Source organism: Phragmites australis, chromosome 20 (assembly GCF_958298935.1).
Source record: "Phragmites australis chromosome 20, lpPhrAust1.1, whole genome shotgun sequence".
Lineage (NCBI taxonomy): Eukaryota > Viridiplantae > Streptophyta > Magnoliopsida > Poales > Poaceae > Phragmites > Phragmites australis.
In genome coordinates, this window is record NC_084940.1 from 13386056 (window position 1) to 13409451 (window position 23396).

Here is a 23396-nt window from a genome sequence, read left to right on the forward strand (position 1 = left end):
GATCGCCATCTCCGACGAAACCCGAACCACCACCGCTACATAGAGTCACCAATAGTATCCTTAACCTAGAAGTGCAACCTTCGGCCTTTTTGATCTATCATAGGTGGTCGATACTAGATCTCAGTATATCCCTTCTTTAATCCAAGATGGTACTTGCATAGTATGCCAAGTCAGCACCACATCATTCTCCTTAGCCTAGCCAGTGAAGTCTAGTCGGCCCTACACTTCTTGAATCTTGCGCAATGATGTTGTCAAGCATGACACAGTGATTGTGCAATAAAGTCTTTTCCCATAGGAAGATAGTTCCAGAAAAATCAGTATTTCCTTTTTCAGTCTAATTCATCTCTCAAAAGCTATTCTCTTTTCATCTTAACTCCGATTTAGGCAATTCTTGCATCTAAATGTTTTTAAAATCATACCTATCCAACCATAGTATTTTTTTTAAAGTGTTTTGATGATGTTTGGTATGTTGTTCTTAGTGTTTCCTTTGTGTTGTTTGTCGGTAGTTCTCGCGATTAGTCGATAACGTTCCGGAGCAGTTCGAGAGACTTCAAGACCAAGATTTCGACAACACTAAGCAGCATTGGGAATAAGGCAAGTGTCATTGATCATATTGAACCTATGTTTTTAAATATTTTATTTTACAAAATTGCATGCAGTGTCAATATGATGGGTAGTCACCTATGTTAGGGTTTTCCCTAGATTTTCCCATATCATCCCTTGGAACCTAGATGGTTTATGGTTAGGTGTCTTTGTGGGTAAATTGCTTAGCCATGCTTTTGGGATGTTGAGAAGTGTCATAATCTTGACTAATGAACATATGCAACAATGGTCGTTAATGTGTTAATGGTCTAGAAACATGGAACCTTAGGCCTTGAGCAAAGTAGTTTTGATGGTTGTCATGGTTATGATGTTGGTTTAGTGTTTGCTCAAGTAACCTAAGTAAGGACCGGTTCGTGGAGCGACAACCCAAGAAGTAACGTACCAACCACGAGGCTGATATGGGTAAGGCGTGACATACTGATTAGAGTCTGTCCAGTGTGTGTTGGGTCAGCACAAAAGGGGGCTTCTGGGTAGGAGCTTTGCTTGCGTAAAGCCTGGCGGTGAAACCTAGTGGGTAGACACATACTGGATTAGTCTCTGGTTAGTGAAAAGTGTCATAAAGTGATTCTTGGCGGCACACCAATGGCGTGTGTTAAGTGTTTCGCGAACACGGCAACATGGAATTCACTGACTTGTGGGGAAAGCTGGACAACCTCTGTAGAGTGTAAAACTGTTATAATAGCCGTGCTCACGGATATGAGAGACTTGAATCCTCACATGATTAGTGGGTTGTGGTTATGTGTTTGGTTGTGGTACAGGGAGTACTAGATGGTTGTGGTCATGGTTCTGGTACAGGGTGTACTAGATAGTTCTGGTATTGGTTATAGTACAGGAAGTACTAGACGGTTATGGTTTGCAAGGTGGGGAGCCTTGTATGCTGCGTGTTGGACTATATGGGTTACATTTACTTAATAATTGCTTAATGCTTTTGAGTCTAAATATGTTTTCATTACTCGCATTTACGTAAAAATACCATTTGTTAGCCTATTCTTGGTATAAGCCTGCATATCATTACTTTCCCCCACTTGCTGAATACTCTATGTGCTCACACTTGCTATTTTCCCTACACCATGTGACATGTATGCTGCTGCTGAGTGAGTGAAGATGTTTAAGACTATCAAGACGAGGTTGTGACATTCTAGGCGCGTGTCTCCCGGTCGGTTGCATGCGGTGTTGTTGGGCACCAGTGCTTCTGTTCCGCTGCAGATATCTTCATAGAAGACAATATATGTCAATTGTTGTAAGAGTTTAACGTTTATTTAATAAAAGTATTGCTTTTGTTACGTCACCTGTGACGTCCTTATGTGTGTTAAACATCCTGGGCACACATAAGCTACATCTAGTTTTGGCCGTTAAAACTGGGTGTGACAAGCCTTCAATACCCCGAGACCATGGAGGTGACCCGGACCATCCAAGGGCTTGCTAAGGAAGGGTCTCTAGAGCCTGACAGGGAGAATGACCAGCTTACCAAGGCCCTGGGGAACAAGGAACACCCAGGTCGCACTCGAGGCATTGGATCAAAAGTGGGCTAGAAGCATGGGTTCCCAGACACTGCGGGCCAGTACAAGACCCGTAATAGATATAAGAAGACCCTAGAGGAACATATACAAGAACAGGTTAAGGTCAAATTCATGAAGATGTGGAATGAAAAGGAGAAGGAAAGGGTGGCATTAATGCTGATAGAGCAACAAACCAGCCCAAGCTTTCGGAGCAGCGTCGGGTCCACACATTTCGATAGCCAGAGATATCCTGTGGATGAAATCACAGAGGCTACCCCTTGCATTCTTCATGTTCCGGTCGGCAAGGGAGACTTCACTGTCGAGGCTTCCACTGGCCAGGCCATTCCAGGCCGTGTGTTTCATAGTCAAGATATTCCGGCCGGTTACGCCAAGGTACAAGTGGACTCGGTGCAGTCAGTTTTTATGAAGTACAAGCTTGAAATCAGCACACCTGAGGGTATTGAGATTCTCGATGAGGCTGTTGGCAACTTCATTCTGTGGCCCAGACGAGATATCATATTCAGCTGTCAGAAGTCACAATCGCCAGCGTCACGCCTGTCCCAGCTCCCAGCATCTCTGCCTCAGCCAGCTCCGCCCCAGAGTCAACCCACTCCGCCTCAGGCACCTCCGCCCCAGAGCCAACCCACTCCGCCTCAGGCACCTCCGCCCTAGAGCCAACCCACTCCGCCTCAGGCACCTCTGCCCCAGAGCCAACCCACTCCGCCTCAGGCACCGTCGCCCCCGCGCCCGGTATCTCCGCCTCGGGCAACTTCGCATCGTGCTTCACCGTCTACAACTCCGGCACCTCCACCTCCAGCGTCTCCGACTCCAGCATCTCCACCTCCAGCACATCCATCACTTGACCATCGGAGAGTTCCTAAAATGATTACCCCATATGAGAAGATTGATCTACTTGATCCGATGAAGAGGTGGCTTCTGTCCTCATCAAAAACAAAGGCATCATCCGCTCAGGAGTCTCCAGCGAAGGGCGATCTCACGAAAGAGATTGTCAAAGCATTAAGTACCTCACAGATAGATTTCGTGCCTACACTGGATGTTCCCGAGAAATATGAGCATGGCAAGCCATTTCTGCCATCGTTTCAACTCTAAGAAGGTCCGTGGGAGATGAGGAAATTCCACGAATGGTACATGAGGGCATGTCGTGCGGGGCTCTCCATAATCACTGCTTCTGTCCCCGCTATCGTTTATCTAAGCGGAGACAACTACCTCATGTTGGATTTTAAGGACATGCACGCTTTGTTCCGCCTCGAAAAACTCGACGTCAATCTCATAAGCGTGTGGTGCCTATAAGTGCCTACAATCGACCCCTACGTTTATATATGTACCAATGTATGCTATAGAAGCTAATGACTATTGACTTATTCTGTAGGATGCAATTTAACGATGCGGAAAAGTTGAAGAGGCATGTCGAATTCATTGATCTGCAACGAATTTCCCAGCCCAACATGGTCGTGAACATAAGGACCGATGACCCTAGGATTAAGGGGAAGAGTAAAAAGGATAAAGCACGGGTCATAAAAGAAGCAACCAAAACAAAAAGGCTCGAAATGTCAACCTACATAGGAAGGGCTATGCTAGAAATGCAGGACAAGGACTGCATCTTCGCTCCCTACAACTTTAAGTAAGTGTGATATGTTATGAATCTAACATAAGTGTTCAACTTAGTTGATCGATCAAGAATCTAACATAAGTATTCATGTAGCGATTACTATATTTGTATAATGTTGATGCCAAAGTCGAGCAGACTCGTGGTCCTTGACTCTGCCGATTTCCAACAAAAATCCTACCAAGATTTCATTGACGTTATATAGAGGTAAAGGAAATCCCCCATACTTAAAATTCTTATAAATTATTTATGAATTGATAATTACTTATTGGCATTCGAATATGGCCTACAAGTGGTACGTAACGAAAGGTGGGATACACGATACGGACAAGCCGGATGCGATGACGGTCCGCACACACTTTCCGGTAATAACACACTTCTAATTCTTGTATCCCCCTATTAATGACGAAGAGTTTTATTGAACTAACGAATACGTTGCGTTTTTATTTGTAGTGCTACAAGCAAGGTTTCAATAGCGTTCTTTGTGGATACTATGTTTGCCAATTTTTTAGGATAAACGAGAGGTACACAATGAACCCTGAGGACATAAGTCATCATTGCGCCCACACATTCTTATTTGGTTATGTTTCCGTTGTCAGTAGTGTTTTAACTCTTTTCGTTGTGTTTTCAATCCAGGCAAGGATGATCCAATGTGCCAACCAAGCTCTCACCGACAAAGAAATCCAAAATGTCCAATGTGACATGTGCCAGTTTATTATGCACAAAGTCATCCACAAGAACGGCAGATTCTTTGATCGCGGAGATGAATTAGCTAGCCATCCGAGACTTTGTGTGTGGGAGAGCGACTCTTAGCTATATAGGCTTGTGATGTTGTGAATATTATTGTACATGTGTTAAATATTGAAATCTGTGATGCTATTCATATTGTTATTGAAACTGTGTGAAATCTGGATGGAATAAAATATATTCTAATTAATTTTTTTTGAAAGAAATACATACCACATGCGGTTTTCTTACGGAACCGCCTGTGGAAATCTTTATATCTAAGGCGACAGCTAATATAGACCGCTTCTAGAAATCGATTTCCACAGGCGGTCACTTTTGCGCCGTTGATTTTCACAGGCCTTCGGTCCCAGGCGAGTGCGCTAAACGTCTATGAAAAGGCATTTCCACCTGCCTGTACAGTATCGTTCTGTAGTAGTGACTTTACTATTTTCCTTTAAAAATATTTCAAAGGGCCAAGGGCGTTTCTAGTGGAATTTAGAGATTTTTCGATGGTAAAAACAAATCACCAACAACATTACTGACTAAGAATTACTGACAAGAAATTCCCAATAAATAAATTGTACTACACCATCAGCCACTTAAGAAGTGTTACTCTGGGGAAAAATCGGATATCTTGTAATGTGATATAATATCTAGAAAGTTGAATAGCCTATTTTATTGTCCTTTGAGCCTGACAGTAAGCTAGCTTTTTTTTAATAATGGAAAAAGAGTTTCCAGCCTCTGTACTGCTAGATGCACACAACTTGGTTCCTTATTACAATCATATTGCAAGCTTTTGGAATAGGAGAAAAAATAGTTCATAAACTCCATGGCATACAAATCAGCTACTGACGAGTATCTTACTAAAGCGCCACCCATTCTTAACGAAGATGTCCATCGTCACAAGCTCCAAAATATTGCACGCCTTGCGAACGACATCCATGTCCTCCTCCTTCTGCAACAAACTCCAATATCTCAGCCAGTATGTGCCTGAAAAGTGTCTGCATGAAAGTTATAATTGATTTTTTTTCTCAAAAGTAATATCATTTTGACATAGCCATATAGCCCAACAAATAGCTGATACATCGACAAAGATCTTAATCTTATTAAGTTGTCCCACACCTATAATCCATCCGCCTATCATATGGTTGATGTTTCTAGGTGTATCAATCCCAAGGGAAATTTTAATGACACACCAAATTGATTAAGCAAAATGACAGTCAAAGAACAAGTGATGTATGTTTTCATTTTGATTGCAAAAGCTACATTTAAGATCCCCATTCCAATTGCGTTTTGCTAAATTATCTTTAGTCAATAGGACCCCTGTCGTACATACCACAAGAAGATCTTTATCTTCGAGGGTAATTTTAAGTGTCATACAAAATTATTGGAGAAGGAAATATCACTCTTTGTCATTTGCCTATACATGGACTGGATCGTAAATTGTCCACTATTATTAGGGTTCCATCTAAAAGTGTCTCTTATCTGTGTCAATCGTATGTTTACTAACTTGAGCACTAGTTTATGCTAGGAAGCTAATCTATCTCCAATAATCAGCCTACAAAAAGATATATTGAGCGGTATATTAGTCATAACATCTGTCACCGTAACACCTCTATGCCTCACTATATTAAATAGGGACAGATATTGTTAGTTAAGAGGTGTATTACCTAGCCACCTATCTTCTAAGATCTTATCTGGGTGCCATCTTATATATTGAATGTGCCCTATTTTAGAAATTCCTGTTTGACTTTTATTAGTCCACTCCAAAAATGTGAATCTCCATGTTTTCCATCAACATGTGTGAGGGATTTACTCCCAAGGTATTTGTTTTTGAGCAATTGCTGTCATACTCCATCCTCATTTAGTAACTTAAATAACCATTTACCGAGGAGGCATTTTGTTAGGTAATGAGCAGGCTACGTTAGCCTAAAAACAAAAATTTTCTACCACATTCACCCAGAAAACCATGCTAGTAGGAGATCATAGAAAGTTACCACTCGACGCATAGTGCAGCGGAAGAAGAGTTGCAGTATATCAATCCAACGTCGTGCACGCCAAACTCCTCGAGTAGCTTCTCAATCAAATCCACGACCAGCCCCACACAGGTGGTCATGCTCCCCGACCAACTCCGAGAAGGTCGTCATGCTCCTCGACAAGCTCCTGATCAGGTTTGTCGCGTCCTCGACCAGTTTTGACTGGTCGTGTCGTGCTGTCCGACCAGATCTGAGTAGTCGCATTGTGCTCCGCTAGCAGACGAGCAGGTACGTCGACAGGTTCGTCACGATCGGTGACCAGTCCCAAACACATCACGATCAACTCACCGAGAAGATTAGCGCCGCAATAGCAGCAGCGCCTCTACAGTATCCACACGTACTGGGCAGAAACGCCGAGCGCCAATATGCTAGCACCGCATGTGCGGCTAGGGTTTTGGGAGATCGTGTAGAAGTCTGCGGCTAGGGTTTCGGAGTGGCTTAACCTTGGTACGTCCTGCCACGCCTCTCGTTATATAGAGCTCGCCAATGGGCTCCCACATTGGAAGCTCTTTAGGACTCTAACTTCTCATGGATCACAATCCAATCAAAATCAATATACGAATCCAATTCGCATGTTTTGTTCCAACCCATTAAGTGTGTGATCCGTTAGGTTCATGTACAAATGGCTATGACTCGAAAACCCTTTCCAAACCGAAATGAATAGTGTTCACTAGCAGGACATGTTGACTCTCGTGTATATACAAAATATCATATCAGCTGAACCTTGATATACATATACACCGATCCGTTCGCCTCAGGATACCAGTCAAGCTCAAGGCGAGATACGTGTCACCCTTGTGATAGCTCGACCATTCACTCAATCAGGTAGTGGATTCATCATGACTAACTCTTTAATCATATTGGCATGACCATGCACTTTCTCAATCCAACTACCTCGAGGGGCCCAGAGGTATCTATCTCGTTATCAAGGAGGTGCAAATTTCATCTTGATCGCACACACCCCACGACATGTTTCATGACAAGCCCAAAAACTACCTTTATGACTACCCAGTTATGGAATAGCATTTGGTAGCCTCAAAGTATGCCACTACACATTCTGGCAATCAATGACGATCTCAGGTCTAAGGATCCTGTAGGTACACTATTTGAGATAACAACTGATGACACATTATAAATAACAATCCTAGCAATATCTTAAGGTGGGTCTATCCAATATCATGTTCTCTAACATAAGTATCCATATTATTGACTTGGAATCTCTATACCTATGATCCATGAAACGTGATCATCAATCAATACATGTGCTGATCTTATGTATCATCATAATGATATGCGACCAGGAATCGACTAAGAATAACATCATGATATAAACAAAGAGTTTCATGAACAAATCATATATTTGCCAATCAATGTAAAATGTAGTCATTCTTGGAATAACATATTATTCAAAAGTACATTAACATAGACGTGTGATATAATCATCTTTATGATTGCATGTGGGGCATATCACCTTCACATTTATTTTGGATTAAAAGGTCAAGTATTCCCAACCCTCATTGATCTCTAGGTTGACACAAAATCTTCCACTTGGCAAGTCTATATTTTCTTTTATGATTATCGTACTGCCAAATGAACCTTGATCGTAAATAATCCAGTCTTCTGAGTACACCTCGTGGGATTTCAAAGAAAGACATCATTAATATTGGCAGACTAGAGAGAACTGAATTAATCAATACTAATTGGCCTCCCGCTGACAAGTGTTTGCCCTTCCAACTACTCAAACGTTTCTCAAATCTTTCTTCAACCTTTCTCTGATCACTATTGCGAAGCTTTCGATGGTGCATGGGAATACCAAGATATCTAAAATGATATGATCCAGTATCACATCTGAATAACTGTGTATACTGATCTTCCCTTTCCTCCGCTTCCCCATAATAGAATATTTCACTTTTGTGAAAGTTGATCTTAAGTCCAGATAGCTGTTCAAAAACACATAACAAAAGCTTCATATTTTGGGCTTGCTCCAAGTTATGTTCCATAAAGATGATAGTGTCATCCGTAATTGCAAGATTGACAACCCACCATCCACCAAATGAGGAACAACTCCTGTGATCTGGCCATCCTCTTTAGCTCTGGCAATCATAATTGCCAACATATTCGCCACACTATTAAAGAGGATTGGAGAAAGGGGGTCACCTTGTTGTAAACCTTTGTGGGTTTGAAACTAAGGTCCAATGTCATCATTGAGTTTAATACCTACACTCCCGCCAGATACAAAATTATGGATCCATTGGCACCGCATATCAGAAAAACCTTTCATTCTTAGAGTCTGTTGCAGAAATGACCATTTTACTTTATCATAGGCCTTCTAAAAGTCAATCTTCAATATTACTCCATTTAGATGTTTCTTATGCAATTCATGGATGGTCTTGTGTAGAATTATAACTCCTTCCATAATATTTCAATCATGCATGAATACAGTCTGTGTTGGATGTCTCACATGTTCTGCCACCTCACTTAACCTGTTAGTGCCAACTTTAGTAAATATTTTAAAGCTGACATTAAGCAAACATATTAGATGATATCTTGTATTCGTGTGATGGTGTCCGATTTTGGAAGTAAAGAAATTACTCCAAAGTTAAGACTGAGCAATGGTAGTGAGCCTTGATGGAACTCAGCAAACAAAGCCATTAAATCGACCTTGATTACATCTCAAAAAACTTGATAGAATTAAGCCAGAAAACCATCAGGACTAGGGGCTTTGTTATGTTCCATTTGGAAAATAGCCCGTCGAACTTCATCCTCTGTAAAAAGAGCAATCAAGAATTCATTTTCTTGTATACTCACTTGAGGAATGTCTTCACAACATGTCTCATCTATTGAGAAGTGATTTATCTCAGGAGGACCAAAGAGCCCTTTATAGTAATTGGTGATATACCCCTTGAGTTGAGTCTCACCAATTATCGTTCCTTCATCTTGAACTAGCTTATATATTCTTTGTTTCCTATGTCTCCTGTTGTCTACTAGTTGAAAATATTTTGTATTGTTATCTCCTTCTAGCAAGTTCTTTACCTTATCTCTTTGGTACCATTTTAGTTCTTCCACTCTTAAGAGATGGGCCAATCTCTCGTTAAGATAGTACTTGAACCCAATCTCAAATGTTGATAAAGGTGTATGTTCAACCTTTTTGTCAAGCGTATCAATTTTAGATATTAGTATCTTTTTTCCTTATGGTTCATTCCACTAAGATGGTTAGCCCATCCCCTTAAATATTGTCTCAAAGCACGTATTTTATTTTGCCACTTTTGCATGGCATTAGTGTCTTGCTGCTCCTTTTGCCATATGTCAACAACCATATCATAAAATCCATCTCGGATAAGCCAACCTAATTTGAATTTGAATAAAGATTGTTTACCACAAGGAGAAGATGAACTAGTGTCAAGTAAGAGAGGGGTATGGTCGGATCTTGACCTATCTAAAGCCTATATGGTTGCTTTGGGGTATTTTAATTCCCACTTTGTACTTGTCAGAACTCTATCTAGTTTTTTAAATGTTGGTGGATCTCTTTCGTTTGCCCAGGTATATTGACGTCTAGATAACTCTATTTCTCGAAAGTCTAATGCTTTAATAACAGCATTGAACAATCAAGGCCATCTGTAATCAAAGGATCCACTACTTTTATCCTCTGGGTTTCTCATTATATTGAAGTCACCACCCCCCCCCCCCCCCATTAGAATTGGATTCTCTTCTTTGCCACACACATTGGCCATTTTTGTATAATAACCTCCTTCTACAATTGACCCAATATGCAAAACAACCATATTCACACCGAGGATAATTCCTCCAGACCTATCATGGGGCAGCATAATGTGCCACAGGAAATTTAAGCCACCACATAGGTGTCTTAGAAGCGAATCAGGACATGTGCTTCTTCCTGTCTCCATGGGAGCGACAAAATCTAAATGTTTCTCTTTAACTAAATTTGAGATGTAGTTATGTTTAGCCAAGTCACCTAGACCTCTACTATTCCAAAAAATCTCTTTCATTAGAGCTTGATTTTGGATGGTGTATTTGGCTACTTGGGCGGACGACCACCTCTTTCCTTTGAATTGGATTTTTTTTTCTTTCTTGGGACAGCGTTGAGATCATAACATATGTGATCCAAACCCTCATCATCGAGGTCCTCAGTAAAATCAAGGCATATGTGACTGAGGTGCTTATCTATCCCATCCAACTCATCCACCTCTTCCGTCATATCCGACGTCGAGGCTTTGTCCTAAGTTTTTTACTGCACTTCGACTTATCATATTTAGGTGTTACAGTTATCCTATAAATCTCAATATTCTTAATAGAAACAATAGAGCTTTTTATATTGCTATCATCTCTACCTAAGACAACACCTAAACTTTTTATATTGGAAGAAACTAAATCATTGGGCATGGAAATAAAAGAAATATGTGGTATACCTTCCAGGTTATGTTTAGTTGTCATTCTTGTTGCCTTTGATAAGGTGTCATCATCACACCTTGCTGACGATCTGTTGGATGTGCGTCTCAAACCTAGTAACCCCCCAGGAACAAAGAAGATATCTCCTATTGAATCCTTGATGCTGTTGAGTTGTGCCTCCAAAAAATCAAGACCATGGACCGCGCCAAGCTCCAAGAGAGCCCCCTGCATTGAGACATTAGTACTTTTTGCCTTGATGGCATTTAGCTTACATAGAGTCTGCAGATCCCGCCTGCTAAGAGCAAGCAACTCTGAGTTGGTGTCGCCCACAGTTGTGACCTGCAACATAGCACAGTTGGACCCCATCCTTACATCCACTGCATCGGACGCGTGGAGTCCATCGATGGCAGCAGCCCTGGGGTCGCCACACACCCCTGTGCCGAACAAGGGCATCTTATCCGAAGAGATTGGCTTGGCCACCACCTTGTTAGAAGCTTCAACAACCTCGACAGTAGCCTTGGCTCCCACCCCTGACTGCACCAAGGCAGCAATGTCACCAGTGAGATCGGCCTCCACTATTGTAGCCACAGGTTCGACCACCACAATGGAGGACCTAGAGATATTTGCTTGCGCTCCAGCTTCAGCCGGATTGCAAAGAGGCTGTGTGCCAAACTTAGATGCCAGTTCATCTGCCGGTACATCCACAAGTGCATTCACAAGGTCTGAATACACTCATCCGTGGATAGCACACATAACGCGCTATAAGCATCCCTGTCGCCACCACTTGCCAGAGCATATTAGCAAGTGTATCTTCTGCCCCTACCCTCTTCGGAACCGCACATCTCTGTATTATATTGGAAGAGCGCCTAAAGACTGATGGGAGTCCCAAATGATCATCATCAGCCGCACCATCATCCTCCCTGGCTACCTTGTCCACAATTTCAAGCAACAGCTTGTCCATCGCCATGTCAATTACCTGCTCCACCAAAGATTCTTGCTGATTAAAATAAGCAGGACCTTGATCCAAATTTCCATCTCCCAAAATAGAAGCCATCTCAATCATTTGAGGTAGCTCAGCCCCTTCCTGCATTTCATCAGAATCACCATTTTTTTCCTTCAAACCAGACTACTCCTTTACCTGTTCACCCTTGGCACGCTTAGGCTCTTGATCCTCCATCTCGTCATCTCCCTCCTTTTGTTGTTCGTCATTGCCCTGATCATCCTTCACATTGGAATCCTTGGTTGAACTATCGGTGTCATCAAGAACCTTGAAAAAGATTTCATACACCCTATCGTCTACTACAATATCTATAGCATCTGGGATTCCCTTGAGATCCAACACCGCCACCTGAAGCCGAACAACGCCAGTGTTTCTTGTAGTCACCATATCAACTTTTTTGTTTAGCCCCAAGTATAGTTCCAATAGCCCATAAAAGGAAGGAATGATCTAATTTCAAAAAGCACACCATAAACATCCATAATGTGTACTTAAGCCACCGGTTTGATCTGTTGATCCCATTCTTCAAACACCATGACACCCTCTCCCTTGTCAGTCCTAATATCTTTGATCGCAATCAGACGTTGGAGCTCCACCTTATTTAGAAAAGGAACAATATATTTGTTGGATCCATGCTCTTGAATGTTCCAATTCCACTTGAGCGGAATAAGCCTCCCAAGCTCTGACTTGACAAGGTCAGCTGGTACCACTCCTTCTTTGATGCATATCATTGCAGTAGCAGTCTCCCGCTTTGGAGTCTTCGCGGAACGGGTGTATGGAATCCGGAAGAAGCCTAAAGCCTCGCCAGCAAAACCACAGAAAGTGGCGAACGGTTTGGCCTCCCTCAACAACAGGCAAGCTAGGGTGAGATGCTCTTCTTCCTATATGTCACAACACAATCCCGTCTTCTTCTTCTTCTTCTTCCCATCGACAACCCTGTGCTTCTCCTCAATAGAGACCTCAGACGGCTCCCCAATCTCCTTCAGGACATTCGCATGTCACTGCACCACGGGATGATTGTACGGCGTGGAATAAATATCCTGGAGCACACCACACTAGTCGCTGGTGCCCAGAGAGTTATTGTTGACGCGCCCTCTCCCATGGCCGCACCCGCCATTGTCGCCAACGTAGGGAGGGCGATAGTCCCTTCGCGGAGGAACGTAACGATCTCCGCCCCTACCATGACCTTCAGTCTGCCAGCGATATCCCGGGTGTCCATTGAAACATGGCCATCGATGGGCATCCCGATCCATGCCACCGCCAGCTGCATTACCTCCATCAGTGGCTCGAGCACCATGGCCCCTGCAATCCTGCTGAGACCACTACCTGAGTTCCAGCCACCTGCCATCAAATCTTGCCAGAGCACCATTGCAAAAGAACACCAGTCACTAGACACGGTTCCTTGCCAGCTAGGGTTTTCCCAACTAGAAAGAAGCCACACAATTCCAGGGTTACGCTTCCTCCATCTGGCAGCATAATCTGTCCATGACGGGCCATAGCCTACATGCAAGCTCGATCGATCATTGTTTGGTTTTGAATTTATGAAGCGCTGACATCCTGGAACGCTATCTTCTCCCTAAGATCTTGCCCTGCCAAAATGAGGCGGCCGATCTGATTCAAACTTGCCGGCAACATACCGTCGGCTAACACCATGATCTGCACCGACAAGCAAGTTGTCAAAGATGTGGTCCAAGGACAGCCAAGGTGACACTCGTGGCTTGGGAAGGGGACCCTTCCACGGCCTGTCAGCCGATCGTCATGATCCCTTCCCATTCCAACGAGCCACCACCTCTTTTGTCAGCGACGAGCTGCCACCTGAAACCAAAGAAGAACCACATACCTCAGCCCAAGCAGGATCCGTAACAGGGACTGTCGGTGTATCAGGAACCGGGGGTCCCCGAATTCCGAGGCCAGGCCAGCCATCCGCCACATGACGCCATCCCGCGGAGTCTCTCCTGCAAGATGAGAAAAGAGCGAGTCCCGAGAGAAGGCGCTCGGGGCCACAGTCGGTGGCCCCCGAGTACCCCAGTTCCCCAATGATCCATAGAATCCAAGTGCCGGGAAGAAAGTGCTCGGGGAGGTGTACGGTCACCCCCGAGCACCCTAGTCCCCCGACGACCAGGAGAGCTAAGTTCCGGGAGAGAGTGCTCAGGGCTGCGTGCGGCAGCCCCCGAGCACTCGGTTCCTCGAGGATCCGTACCAGAGTGCTCGGGAGAGAGTGCTCGGGGAGGTGCACAGTACCCCCGAGCACTCGGTTCCCCGAGGACAAGAAGGAGCATTCTCGGGAGAGAGTGCTCGGGGAGGTGAACAGTACCCCCGAGCACTCGGTACCCCGACGACCCAGAAGGTCCCCTGGTGGAGGCCCCCGAGGGGCCCACCGATGAGGTGTCAATCAGTCAAAGGCTCGAGGCCGCATTTAATGAGCGTGCGTGGCCTGTCGCCTCCAACTGCTCCCGCCGCGCTCATCGTCAGTTCCTGCCACGTTCTGGCAGAGAGGCGTGGGGTTATTAATTGCACGGGTCCCGTCCCGTGCCATCCGGCCTGTCTCAGGATAACGTCGTAAGGACCAAGGCGTTCCGCCTGCCACGCTGCTGTGGCAGGGGAACAAGACAGGGCGGGCACGCCAGGTCGCTCTGCGGCTGCCCGGTGGGCCCTCTCCACGGCGCCCGTTGCCCTGGCATTTATGGTGACGGATGACCGGGGGTGTGCCGTATTTTCCACCCCCGGTCACTTCGCCCAGAGGAAATGATGACGCCCTTTCCATTTATGGTGTCTTGGAACTCGTGCCCCCCTCCCGTTCGGGGCACGTTGCTGTCGGGGGGTATTAGAGCAGCCGGCGGCACAGAAGAGAAAAAGACAAACGAAAGAGGCTGAGAAAAAACCAAGGGCAACCAAAGAAAGAGAGGACTTACAAGCATAGCCAAGAACACAACGCAAGAAGAACACGGCTGAGAAGTGAGCAGCGCTAGACCGGTCAAAGAGCAAAGAGCCCCAGGCTCTTAGATAGATCAAGATTCTTGTAATCAGCAACATCCTTGAGGGACTTCCTCAGGACAGTTATAGTATCCATACAGGAGTAGGGTGTTACGCCCCCGTGCGGCCCGAACCTGTCTAAATTCCGGTGCATTTACTCTTTTCTGCACTAGGTCATCTCCACCACCACCGGCCGTTGCATTCATTCCCATTTATTTCTCCGACGAACATACTCAGGATCATCCCCCGGCCGAATCTCTAAACAGGGGTCTCTCGGGATCCCTGCGACTGGAGTTAATCCTCCGACAGCTGGCGCGCCAGGTAGGGGGGAAGCATCCCTTAATTTGTTCATTTGTTTCCTTCTGCAGAAAAAATGGCCGGTGGTCATCACCTCCAGCGTTCCGGCTCCAGTTCCAGCGGGGAAATGCAGCCCCTCGCACAGAAGGCCCCAGCCGCTGCTGCGTCCCAGTATCAGCCGCGATATGCACGCGTGGCGTTCCCCTCCCAAGGGGACCAGGGCGCCGGGCCCAGCAGCGCCGCCGCCGCCATCGCCGGTGCACCATCCGATCCCCTGCCGATGGCCGAAACTCCAGCCGCCAGGTCCACATCCGGGCGACGCCGGGCGCCGCTCCGGCGTGTGCTCGCCTTCGGCGAGGCTAGCCCAGGGAGTGCGCTGCTTGCGGTGCAGGCTCTCCTCACGCATCTGCCAGTCCAGGCGGCCGGGGAAACCCCGGAGGGCCGCTGGCTCCAGGAAGTCGCTGCCTTGGTCAACACTGCCTGCCGCCAGGTGCTGGCCGAGAGTTCCCGTGCCATCACCCAGCGTGACGCCGCGGGGACCGGACCATCGTCAGGTGGCCTTCGTGCTGGCCGAGGAGCCTCCAGGAGGAGCGCCGCCCCCCTGGCTACCTCCGGAGCCCACGACCTCCTCTTGCACCTCAATGAGCGGAGGGGCATCGAAGACGCCCGCGTCAATCTCGAGCGCCAACGGGAGACCCAGCAGGAGGCTGAAGCTGAGGACCAGGCTTCCTCTTTGCCAGCCTGCGATCGCCGGGGCTCCCCGGCTCACCGGCATTCACCGCCCAAGGGCGTCGCCCGCGCCACAGGGTATGGCACCGGCTGCCGTGCCTTCACCAGTGAGCTCCGCCGGGTCAAATGGCCCACCAAGTTCCACCCTGAGCTGCCAGAGAAGTACGACGGGTCTATTGACCCCGCCGAGTTCCTCCAGATATACACCACCGCTGTCTAGGTGGCTGGTGGCAGCGAAAAGGTGATGGCCAACTACTTTCATATTGCCTTGAGGGGCTCCGCCCGCTCTTGGCATATGAACTTACCCCCAGGGTCTATCAGCTCCTGTAATGATCTTTGCCACCAGTTCGTGGCTAATTTTCAGGGTACATTCACGTGCCCCCGTCTGGAGTGCGATCTCCATGCCATCAAGCAGCAGGAGAGGGAGACGCTGCGGCGCTTTATTCATCGTTTCAGCCAGGTCCGTAACACTATCCCGTGGATAACCCTCCACGCTGTCATCGTCGCTTTTCGGCAGGGCGTCCGCGATGAGCGGATGCTCAAAAAGCTAGGCACGCACAAGGTTGAGACCACCGCAGAACTTTTCGCGCTGGCCAACAAGTGCGCTAGGGCGGCGGAAGCTCGGGATTGGCATGTTCCACACCCTAAGCACCCCGCCGCCGATCAACCAGGTTCTTCCCGCTCTGATAAGCGAGAAAAGATAAGGAGAAGGAGGCGCGAGGTTGTCCCCATCGAGCCAGCCCAGGGCCCCGATAGACAGCCCGCGCCCGTGAGAGCCCCGGCCCGAGCCCCTCCTAAAGCTCCGGCTCCCGCAAGGGCTCCGTCTCCCGCAAGGGTTCCGGCTCCCGCCCGGGCTCCTGCTCCAGCAAGGGCCCCCGCTCCTGCGGGGCCCGAGCCAGGCAAATGGTGCCCGATCCACCAGACCAGATGGCATGACCTCACGGAGTGCCGCACGGTCAAGGGCCTCGTCGAGCAGCGCCAAAGGGAGCGCGACAAGCTCCGCGGGGATTGCGACAATGTAGCCGCCCCCAACAACATAGAGCTTGGCTTTCAGGAGCCCGAGCACACCGTCGCCTTCATCGACGGAGGCGCCTATACGCCTTAGTCACGGCGCGGCGTCAAGATCATGCGGCGCGAAGTATGCTCGGCAACCCCGAGCGAAGAGGCCACAAGGCCCCTGAGATGGTCGGACGCCTTGATCATGTTCAGTATGGCCGATCACCCCGCCAGTACTGCAGGCGTGGGGCGACTACCCTTGGTAGTGTCCCCCACCATCTGCAATGTAAGGGTCGGCAGGGTGCTGATCGACGGGGGTGCAGGCCTCAACCTCCTTTCCAAGGAGGCCTTCAAGAAGCTGCAGGTGCCCTCCAAGCACCTAAAGCCGTCGCTTCCGTTCTGCGGGGTGACACCCGGGCACTCCCTGCCCCTCGGGCAGGTTGAGCTGCCCGTGACTTTCGGGAGTCGGGATAACTTTCGCACGGAGGGCGTCATCTTCGACGTCGTGGAGCTCCCCCTCCCCTACAACGCCATCCTTGGGCGGCCAGCGCTCGCTAGGTTCATGGTGGCTGCACACTATGCGTAACTCACGGTCAAGATGCCGGGCCCAGCAGGCCCCATCTCCGTGTCCGTCGACACCGGCGGTGCCGTCTCCTATGCCAAGCAGTCATACCTGGCCTTGGTCTCAGCTCAGGCCGAGGTCGAAGGCTGTCCAGGGGGCCCAGGACCCTCTTCATCCAAACCCCAACTCGCTGTCGACGCCTCCATTCCTACGCAGGAGGTCGTGGTGGGCGAAGACGCCTCCCAGGTTGTCCGAACCGGCGGTGACCTGGGCGGCAAATAGGAAAGCGCGCTCGTCACCTTCCTCCGGGCTAACGCCGACGTGTTTGCATTGCAACCGTCCGACATGCCCGGGATCCCTAGGGAGGTGATCGAGCACCACCTGGCTGTGCGTCCGGACGCACGCCCGGTGAAGCAGAAAGTCCGACGGCAGGCGCCCGAGCGCCAAGAATTCATCTGGGAGCAGGTCAGCAAGCTCCTTGATGCCGGATTTATCCGAGAGGTCCTCCACCCAGAGTGATTGGCAAACCCAGTTATCGTCCCAAAGGCCAACAGCAAGCTCCGCATGTGCGTGGACTACACCGATCTAAACAAGGATTGCCCCAAGGATCCTTTTCCTTTGCCCCGCATAGACCAAATTGTAGATGCAACCGCGGGGTGTGATCTTTTGTATTTTTTGGATGCGAACTCTGGTTATCACCAGATTTGCATGGGCGTAGAGGATGAAGAAAAAACTGCTTTTACCACTCCGGTGGGGACTTACTGCTATATGTCGATGCGTTTTGGTTTGCGCAATACTGGATCTTCTTTCCAGCGCGCTATCCGTATCACCCTTGATTCGCAGGTTGGCCGCAACGTCGAGGCCTACATCGATGATCTCGTGGTCAAGTCCCGAGACCGCGCCACCCTGCTCAAAGACCTTGCCGAGACTTTCAATAGTCTCCGCACTACCCGCCTGAAGCTCAACCCCGAGAAGTGTGTCTTTGGGGTACCTGCGGGCAAGCTCCTCTGTTTCTTGGTTTCCAGCTGAGGGATCGAGGCCAATCCAGAGAAGATCCAGGCCATCGAGCAGATGCGACCCCCGGCTCGACTCAAGGAGGTTCAGCATCTCGCCGGCTGCATGGCGGCCCTCGGGCGCTTCATCTCCAAACTCGGGGAGCGAGGACTCCCCCTCTTCAAGCTTCTGAAGAAGACCGGTCGTTTCGACTGGACGCCGAAGGCCGAGCAGGCCTTTCGCGATCTGAAGAAGTATCTCACCTCACCACCCGTGCTGGTGGCCCCATCCAAAGGTGAACCACTGCTCCTCTACGTATCGGCCACTCCTCAGGTCATAAGCATGGTGCTGGTGGTGGAGCGCGATGAGTGCACGGGGTCGGGTGCTGGATCCCAGCTCCCGGTCGCCCCCGGGCACTCCCCCGTCCTCGCGGCTCCTCCCGAGCAGGGGGTTGAGCCCGAGTACTTGGCTCCTCCCGAGCAGGGGGTCGAGCCCGAGTACTCGGTTCCCCCCGAGCAGGGAGTCGAGCCCGAGCACTTGGCTCCTCCCGAGCAGGGAGTCGAGCCCGAGCACCCGGTCAGCCCCGACCACGTCGCCGAACCTGGGGGCTGTAGCAGGCCCTCGGGTGAGGCCCCAGTCCGGGCCCACCGGGTGCAGCGACCGGTGTACTTCATTAGTGAAGTCCTCCGGGAGGCCAAAACAAGGTACCCCAGGCTCAGAAGCAACTCTACGCCGTGCTCATCGCTTCCCGGAAGCTGCGCCACTACTTCCAAGCGCACAAGGTCTCAGTGGTTACAACGTACCCGCTGGGGCCCATCCTCCGGAACCGAGAAGGCACTGGGCGTGTAGTCAAGTGGGCGGTGGAGCTGGCGGAGTTCGATCTTGACTTTGTCAGCCGCCAGGCGATCAAAAGCCAGGCGCTCTCTGACTTCGTGGCAGAGTGGACGCCCGTCCCCGAGGTCGTCCCAGAAGAGATCTCCACATATCCCGGGCATGATGCGCCCGAGTACTGGATCATGCATTTCGACGGTTCCCTCTCGCTGAAGGGCGCGGGGGCCGGAGTGGTTCTCACCTCCCCAACGGGTGAAGAACTCCGGTACATCGTGCAGCTGCAGTTCCGCGCATCCAACAACATGGCGGAATATGAAGGCCTCATCGCTGGCCTCCGAGCCGCGGTGGGCCTCGGGATTCTTCGCCTCCTGGTCAAGGGAGACTCCCAGCTGGTGGTCAACCAGGTATCTAAAGAGTACCAGTGCACGGATCCTCAAATGGCGGCGTACGTGGCAGCAGTCAGGAAGCTGGAGAAGCACTTCGACGGCCTGGAGCTGCGGTACATCGCTCGCTGCGACAACGCTCTGGCCAATGACCTCTCCCGCCTGGCCTCCTCCCGTGAGCGCGCCCAGCTGGAGTCTTTGAAGAAAGACTCACACGGCCTTCCGTCCTGCCTGCCGAACAGGACGAAGGGGAAACCTCGAGCTCAATTCAGGGGACCCCGGCGGCGCCCTTAGTGGGAAGCCCCGACAGGGTGCCGCCGTCCGGCGAGTGCACTGCACTTGCTGATAGTTCTCAAGATGCCTCGTGGATGGACGAAATCCGAGGGTACTTGAAGGAAAAGTTCCTTCCCGGGGATGAGGCTTCTGCCGAAAGAGTTGCTCGGCAGTCCAAACGCTATGCCATAGTAGATGGGGATCTCTACCGGCGTAGCGCAGGCGGCATTCTCCTGAAATGCATCGCCCGGGCAGAAGGCGGCGAGCTTCTCGCTGAGATCCACGAGGGCGAGTGCGGTGGCCATGCATTGTTCTGCACGTTGGTCGGGAAGGCCTTCCGGCAAGGTTTCTACTAGCCTACAGCTCTCCAGGATGCTTCCGAGCTGGTCCAGCGCTGCAGAGCGTGCCAATTCCACGCAAAGCAGATTCACCAGCCAGCTCAGGCTCTTCACACCATCCCCCTGTCATGGCCTTTCGTGGTCTGGGGGCTGGACATTCTGGGTCCATTCCCCCGAGCAATCGAGGGCTATGAGTACCTCTACGTCGCCATCGACAAGTTCACCAAGTGGCCAGAGGCGGTCCCAGTCGTCAAGGTGACCAAAAACACGGTGCTCCAGTTTATCCGCGGCATCACCAGCCGATTCGGGGTCCCGAACCGGATCATCACCGACAACGGCACTCAGTTTACAAGTGCCCTGTTCGGGGACTACTGCGAAGACCTCGGCATCAAGCTCTGCTTCGCCTCTGTTGCTCATCCTCAGAGCAATGGGTAGGTCGAGCGCGCCAACGCGAAAATACTGAAGGGGCTCAACACCCGAACCTACGACGTGCTCGCAAAGCACGGGAAGGGGTGGGTCGACGAGCTGCCTACCGTGCTATGGGCCAACCGGACCACGCCTAGTCACGCTACCGGGGAGACTCCTTTCTTCCTCGTGAACGGCGCTGAGGCGGTCCTCCCCTCCGAGCTCACTCTAGGCTCCCCTCGTGTGCATACCTACTCTGAAGGCGAATAGGAGCAGCAGAGGCGCGACGACGTCAACTATTTGGAAGAGCGTCGGTGGCGTGCCACCGTCCGAGCAGCCCGCTACCAGCAAAGCCTGCGACGCTACCACCAGCGCCACGTCAGGGCCTGGTCTTTCGAGGTGGGGGATCTAGTTCTTCGACGCGTCCAATCGCGCGAAAGAAGAAATAAGCTGTCCCTTATGTGGGAAGGCCCCTTTACCGTGATCGGTGTCCCGCGAGAAGGCTCTTTCCGGTTGGCAGCAGAAGATGGGCAGCCGCTCCCCAACCCGTGGAACATCGAGCACCTGCGCAAGTTCTTCCCGTAGGTGGCCATGTTTGCAGGCTCAGGTCAACCAGGCCGGGGGATCCCCCCCGCCCAAGTTGACCAGGGGCTACCACTAACTGGGTAAGTCACCCAACATTGTAAAAAAAATTGTCAATACCGTATGAATATCAATGTGCAATCTTTATGTCAAATTTCATTTTTCTGGATTCCGTATGTTTAATCTGTCTGGTGAGATGCTCGATTGTGCGAGAAAAGTTCACTCTCTCATTTTCCCCGCTGATAAAAGAATCCCGATCGGTATGCGCGCGGGCAGTTGCTGTTGACTTACGTCTGATGTGGTAGGCTGTGGCGTTCGGTGTCATGACAGTCTCCCGGGCACTACCGAGCCCCTGGGGTTCTCGGGTAATCTTATCGCTCGAGCCGCTCGAGTAGTCCGGAGCCTAGGCCCCAAGGGCGAGCTGTCCGTGCTCGGTCTGGTCTGTCATACCCGAACGCCACCGAACCATAGGACCTCTGGGTTATGCCTCTGCCTGCTCTTGTTCGCCAGTCTGGGTATTCGAGAGGTCTCAGGTCGAAAACGAGAGCAGTCTATAATGAGTACCGCACTAACAGAGCGCACCAAGCAAAGAATTCTCTATTTTTCTCAAGTCGCAGATCGACAATCAAAAGCAAGAGCAGTTCGACCACAAAGGCCTCAGTGCCCAGGTCGCTGCTCAGCCCTAAGGGCCCTCGGGTGGTCCTACCGCTCAGCCTTGAGTGGTCGAGACCGCCTGATCCCGGGCTCCTCATGCGCCCCCTGGTGCTCGGGTGCCCTGGCCGTGGGAACCAAGTTCCCGGGCACCCCGAGCTCGGAGCGCATGCCCCTCCTGGATCGGTTGGCCAAGAAGCTGACAGTTGTCCGGTGAGTGGTTAAATTCAGACGAATTTACATTCAACAATATTTTGTTCTCGAGTCAACCTCAGGGGCCCTCGTACTCTAATCTGCTCGGTGAGATGGTCTCCTCGCGCACAAAACCCTGCCGCGTGTCCACTTTTTCCTAGAATGACAGAACGGCTCGTAGAAAGTTGTACCGTACATACGGTAATGTCCGATCGAAGTCTCTCATGGTGGTCGTGGTGTTCGGTCCGCTTTTAGGGCCCCGAGCACTACCGAGTCCCTGGGGTTCTCGGGTAATCCTATCGCTCGAGCCGCTCGAGAAGTCCGGAGCCTAGGCCCCAGGGACGGGCTGTCGGTGCTCGGTCTGGTCCGTTCTAAGCCCGGGCACCACCGAACCATGGGGACTCTTGGTCGCATTCCCGCCCGCACGTGTCTCCAGTCTGCTTGCTGAGTGGTCACAAAGTGGAAAAGTGTTCACCGATCATGGCGTGCTCCGTGCTGGATCGATCTATCTCCCGAGCAAGGAAGTCTGTGCCTTTGTCTTTCGACTCAGCCGTTGCGGACTCGCGAGGGCTCGGGGGCTGAACGCACCAAGAAGGACGGTCGGGGCAACTCCGTTCTCGGGGAAGGAAAGGTCGGGGTCGGTCCGACTGAGTACTCCTCGGGGCATCAAGTGAAAACATCAGAAACTTCATCAAGCACTCAGAAGAATTCTGGAGTTGCGACCCCAAAGAAAGGCTTCCATTATATTCACACACAAAAACAGCTGTTCTGAGGGATCACTCCCATATTTACATCAAGTCAAAAAGAAAAGAAGAAGAAAAAACTAATACAAAAGCCTAGACTGAGTCGGAGCCTTCGCTGCCGCTCCTCGAGACCGGGGTCGGTGGCACCTCCCGCGTGAAGCCGGTCGCCACCGCGGCGGTGGTGCTCCGAACTGCCTCCCGGGTGGCCTCCTCCTCGGCTTCGACCACCCCTTCCTGAGCTGGTTCCAGCGGGAAGTTCAGGTCCCGGCTCCGGTAGCAAGCCAGGACGTGTTCGGCCACTACCTGGGCCAAACCACGCCCCTCCCGGGCGGCGAGTTCCTGGACGGCCTGGGGCAGCGCCTCGAGGCGCTTGCAGACCTTCTGGAAGCCTAGGGCGAACTGGCCGGGGCCCGCCCCCTTATCCTCCACGAGAAGTTGCCCGAGCCCGGCCACCCTCACGGACCGCTGCATCCGCCGGAGGGTGTCCTCTAGCATTAGCTGCAAGCTGGCCCATTCGACCGAGGTGGCCTCGAGCTCCTCCATCGCGGTCCGC

General features: G+C 50.2%; 1 pseudogene; it reads right to left on the reverse strand.

Moving 5' to 3' along the window:
* Positions 1-6140: 6140 nt before the first annotated feature.
* LOC133901480 (uncharacterized) lies at positions 6141-23386 on the reverse strand (annotated as a pseudogene).
* Positions 23387-23396: the final 10 nt, after the last annotated feature.